This window comes from Sapajus apella, unplaced genomic scaffold, assembly GCF_009761245.1.
Source record: "Sapajus apella isolate SASKATOON/1434 unplaced genomic scaffold, GSC_monkey_1.0 scaffold109, whole genome shotgun sequence".
In the NCBI taxonomy this organism is placed as follows: Eukaryota; Metazoa; Chordata; class Mammalia; order Primates; family Cebidae; genus Sapajus; species Sapajus apella.
The window spans coordinates 4,266,000-4,271,814 of NW_022437049.1; the positions used below are offsets into that span (position 1 = coordinate 4,266,000).

Below are 5,815 nucleotides of genomic sequence, written 5' to 3' on the forward strand. Positions count from 1 at the left end.
TTCACTTGTCCTGGAATGAGAAGATGTGGAATGGAACTAGTAGCTGACTCACAGTGGACAGACACATAGCAGGAGTGAGAAAGAAACCTGTTTTTTATAGGCACATAAGATTTTAAGGGTTGTGATTGGTACAACATAGCCGATCCCAATCTGACTGATGCATATATATTCTGAAGGGATTTGCTCCATGCTGGTTAATTATGGCAAGATACCACAAAAATCCAATGGTACAAACAAGATAGAAATATTTTGTTTTCTTTTTTTCTTTTTCTTTTTCCAGAAACAGGGTCTTGCTCTATAGCCCAGGCTGGAATGCATTGGTGTGATCATAGTTTGAACTCCTGGGCTCAAGTGATCTTCCTTCTTCAGCCTTTAAGTAGTTAGGACTACAGGAATGCAGCAGTACACCCAGTTAATTTTTAAATTTCTTATGGAGATGAGGTCTTTTTATGTTACCCAGACTGGTCTGAACTCCTGACCTCAAGCAATCCTCCCACCTTGGCCTCCCAAACTGCTGGGATTACAGGTGTGAACCACTGTGCCTGGCCTAGAAGTCTATTTCTAAAGTCTGGTTAAAGAGGGATCCAGGTTCCTTTTATCTTGTTCCTTTACCACTTCCTAGGGCAGGAGTCAGGAAGCTTGTTCTGCACAGGGCTAGATAGTAAGTATCTTAGGTTTTGTGAGTCATATGGCCTTTTTGTTATAACTACTCCAACTCTGTTATTGGAGGAACAACTAGCCATACACAATGTAAATGAATGAGTGTGTCTATGTTTAAATAAAACTTTAGTTTTTATTTACAAACATAAACAGCAGACCAGATTTGATCAATTTGCAGATCCCTGATTTAGACTTTAAATAGCATTCACGTGCTTACTTTGGTAGCACAAATACTAAGACTGCAATAATCCAGAAAAGGTTAGTTTGGTCCCTGTGCAAAGATAACATGAACAATTCAGCAAACGCATTGGTCTTTGAAGCAATCTTGCATTGAGCTGTAAAGAGGTGCCCCCTGGGGAAGATGCTGGATTTCTAGGCAATTCCAAATAAGCAGCAGTGCTTGGGTGTCATGACTATGTTTAAGGTGCTGACATGGCTTCTTGGGCTCTGAAATTTGACACCAAGCATAAGCAAAATAAATAGCCAGGTTCTTGGGAACTGACTCTTTCTCAGCAGACACACAGAGTGTTGTGTATGTTAGAATGCCAGTTCACTCCTTTATAACACAAGTATAGCTGTCAGGTAGACTGGCTATTATGTATTCTTTAGTCAATGTCTTTTCTTCCTGTAAGCAAGCAGCATGGGAAGACAGCTCATACTTGAACACTGAGAACCAGCAACAGAACTGGAAAGAGAATTGGATGTTCTAGTGGCTGATGATAGCCAGATGTATCTGTTTCTACCAAAGGGATGTATCTGCCATGTAGGTCTGATTATGATACTTTCTCCTTGGACAGCCTCTCTCTGGTGCTCCTTTATTAGCATAATCCCCACACCCTCCATGCTAAATAAAGCTTCAGCTTGGTAGCCGATTTGTCTAAGGTAATGATGCATATCTGTGTGCTGGTTCATTATGTGATCTCATTTTTAAGTTCTTGGAGAGTTCCTCATTTTTTCCATTGGCTAGTAACCAATAATTTTGTATTTTTTATTGAAAAGTAAAATATAAAAAGTCTAACCATAAAAAATCAGAAGATATAGGTGAATGTGTAGGATTTTGATAGGAAAGCATGTTTAAAAGCAAGAGCAACAGCAAAAAATCTGATTATTACTAATCAAATCTAATGAATAGAAAGCAGATTATTTAAAAATAAAAACTTCTCCATGCCAGAAAAATATGTAACGTTAAAATACAGATCAAACACAGGAAAAAATTGGAACAGATGACAAATGAAATCATTAAGAAATCCTAAAATAGCTTTCATATGTAAATAGCTCTAATGAACAAATAAGAATTCCTATAGATAGTTGTGGAAAGGACATGTGCAATTCATTCACAAAAATATGCTAAAAATAGCTATTAATAGTTATTATACATGCTATTAATAGCTAATAATCATATATAAGACTATTTGACTTCCAGGGAACTAATAGAAAGGCAAAGGCAAATGGGAGGTGGAGGGGCATTGTAGCAGAGGCAGACAGTGCTCACCAAATGTTCCATGCCCTATTAATATTTTCAGCCCTTCTTTGCAGTGAGGCTGGGTCATGTGACTGGTTTTGGTCAATGGACTATGAGCAAATGTGACATCTTGGCATCTGGGCCAAGGCAGTTAAGTACCAGGGTGCTTCCTCCAGCCCTCTCTACTGCCTGCAGCAATCCTGGAGTCCACATGTTCCAGATGCTGTAGCTGTAAGATGGAGGAGTGAAAGATAAGCTTTTATGGTGTTAAGCCACCAAAATTTTAGCAATAAACTTGATGTGTTATGGAAACAGAGGGAAGGCCAATAGGGCCGGACCACAGCGAACTGGGGAAATTTTGGCAAGAGATTATGTTGGAGAGAGAGGCAAGAGCTGTGTAGGGAGGGTCGTGTGGATAACGGGGAAGAGTCTAAATTCAATTTTTAGTGCAATGGAACGCAACGTACCAAGAATGTGTCTTAAGAACCTTAAAATTGTCCTTACTCTCTGATCCAGAAATACGCAGAATCTATTCTAAAGATTCCAAGAAAAAAATCTGTAATGTAGTCAAAGATTTATATATAGCAGCATTTTTTCTAAATTATAATAACAAAAGTTGAAAAAGCTTAAATGTCTAAAAATACAGGAATGATTAAAACATAATATTGCTATTACCAAACAGATTTTTTTCCTGAATGATTTTAAAGACAGGAATTCTTATTTTGCGTTCACAGTAGCAAGAAAACTTTAAAAAATGTAAAAAGAATGCAGACTGTCTTTAGTGAAGAAAGAAAAGGCTGACCTGAATAAATGGAGGGAAATACCAAGTTTTTGTATGCAAGAGTTTGATATTGTGAACGTGTTGCTTCTTCCCTATTCAAGTGTCAACCAATATAATTCTAATTAAAATTCCCAGAAAATTTTAACTGAATTTCACAAACTTGAGTCTAAAGTTCATCTAGAAGAAAAAAAATTTTGAGAAAGAAGAAGAATAGTTTAAAAAAAGCACAATGTGAGCACTTGTACAGCTGTGGTTATTGGTGCAATAGAAAAAGTGGGAATTCAGAAAGAGACCTATGTTTATGTGACTATTTAGAGTATGATAAAACTAGAGTTTCAAGGCAGTGGGAGAAAAACACTATACAATAAATGGGTCTGAAACAATTGAATATCCATTCACATAAAAATGTAGTTAGCTCTGTCCCACACACAATTATCCAGAAAAATATTCTGAAGAACTTCATCTTTTAAAACAACCCAATATTAAAGGAGTAGAAGAAAATTTAAATGCAAATGGAAGCTACAAGTTTCTAAAGAAGTTAAATATAGAATTACCATATGACCTAGAAATTCCATTCCTATGTATAAACCCAACAAACTAAAATCAGGAACTCAAATACAGCCTTGCACACCAATGTCCATAGCAGCATTATTCACAGTAACTAAAATGTGGAAACAACCTGAATGTCCATCAACGATGAATGGACAAACAAAATGTGGTAAATACATAATATGGTTTGAATATTTGTCCCCTCCATATCTCATGTTGAAATGTGATTCCCAATGTTATAGGCTGGCCTGATGGGAGGTGTTTGGGTCATGGGGGCAGATCCCTCACCAATGGCTTGGTGTCTCCCCTGCGGTAATGAGTTCATGCAAGATCTGATTGTTTAAAAGAGCCTGGGAATCTTCTCCTTGCCCTCTTGTTCCCTCTCTTGCCATGGATACAGCAGCTGTCCTTCCCTTTCACCATGACTAAAAGCTTCCTGGGCCTCAGCAGAAGCCCAGCAGGTGTGGGTACCATGCTTGTACAGCCTGCAGAACTGTGAGCCAAATAAACCTCTTTTCTTTATAGACTACCCAGCATCAGGTGTTCCTTTATCACAATGTGAATGGACTCACACAATACATACAATGGAATATCATCCAGCCTTAAAAATTCTGACACATGCTACAACATGGATGAACCTTGAGGAAATTATGCTAAGTGAAACAAGCCAATCGCAAAAAAAGCAAATATTATATTTTTCCACTTATACAAGATCCTTGGAGTAATCAAATTCATAGAGACAGAAAGTAGACCAGTGGTTTCCAAGGGCCAGGAAAGTAGGGAGTTTTTTGTTTGTTTGTTTGTTTTTTAATGAGATGGAGTGCTGCTCTGTTGCCCAGGCTGGAGTGCAGTGGTACTATCTTGGCTCATTGCAACCTTTGCCCCCCATGCTCAAGTGATTCTCCTGCCTCAGCCTTCCAAGTAGCTGGGATTACAGGTGGCCACCACCACACCTGGCTTATTTTGTATTTTTAGAAGAGACAGGGTTTCACCATGTTGGCCAGGCTAGTCTCAAATTCCTGACCTCAAGTTATCCACCCACCTCAGCTTCCCAAAATGCTGGGATTACAGGTGTGAGCCACCATGCCCACCCTGGGTATTTTTGTTTAACAGGTACAGAGTTGCATTTTGGGATGATGAAAAAGTTCTAGAAATAGGTGGTGGTGATGCTTGTACAACCTGTAAATGTACTTAATGCTGAAATGGTTAAAATAGTAAATTTTAAGTTATATATATTTAGCACAATAAAATGTAAAAAAACCTTTAAAGGACGTACACTAGGGAAAAAAAGGTAACCACAAAGTTTAGGGGCTACGTATCAGAGATGAACACTGTTTCATAGTACAGGAGGCTTTGAGAGGCAGAAGTTCCTAGGTCATTGAGAATGAATACAAATTGGGGTTGGATACAAATTAAAATTGACAATATAATAATGTAGCTCAGAAAAAGAAAAAAAAAAGCTGAAAAAAAATTTTAAAGAAGTAGTGTGCTTAAGTTTTTTTAAAATGGAAAACAAAAGGAGCAGATTTCTGTTCAATATGACCCACATAATATATGCAAACAGGGCATTGCAAATGGCTTATGCAATGAGTATTTAGTTATTGGTCAGAAAAGAGAAGAGAGTGAGTCAGAACATTTTGCTAATCACATTCATAATTTGAACACATCAGAAGAAATGCTGGCAAACTTGCAACTTCATATTCTTCCCTGAATGAAGATTTAATTACAATCGTAAAATGTCACTTTTACACAAAAAGCCTTACAGGCAATTACTACAATGGAACAAAAAGGCTGAAGAAATAGTGAATAATCAATAGTATTCCATGCAGACAAGTGCTGATAGAGAACATTGGCATGATTTTCTTCAAAACAAAGCACGACAAAGATTTCTATGGCACAATATTTCCTGAAAAAAAGAAATTTTTCTAAGCTCGCTAGAAATAATTTCAAAATTTAATGCAAGAATGGCCGAACATGTAAGATGGATAAGAAATTGTAAAATAAATGATCACTTTCTAGGTTGGAGAATTCAATATGTAATGATTAATTTAACAGGTAATTAAGTTAGACAAAATGCCACACATAAAAATTTAAAAGGTATATATTACTTAGTTCTGTCAGATTGTGGCAGGGACAAAATGTTAAACAACTAACATTTATTGTACATACAGTTGAACTAGAAGACAAAAACAAGAAGGTTAAAATAAGTATTTCTATCTTTCTTTCTTTCTTTCTTTTTTTTTTGAGATGGAGTCTCACTTTGTCACCCAGGCTGGAGTGCAGTGGCACAATCTTGGCTCACTGCAACCTCCGCCTCCCAGGTTCAAGCAATTCTCCTGTCTCAGCCTCTTGAGTAGCTGGGA

The 5,815-nt window shown here is 37.2% G+C and overlaps 1 non-coding gene across 1 annotated transcript; it reads left to right on the plus strand.

Moving 5' to 3' along the window:
• Positions 1 to 869: 869 nt before the first annotated feature.
• On the plus strand, positions 870 to 976 carry LOC116537384. The gene has a single exon (XR_004263101.1). It is a non-coding gene; the product is annotated as a U6 spliceosomal RNA (small nuclear RNA).
• The last annotated feature ends 4,839 nt before the right edge of the window (positions 977 to 5,815 follow it).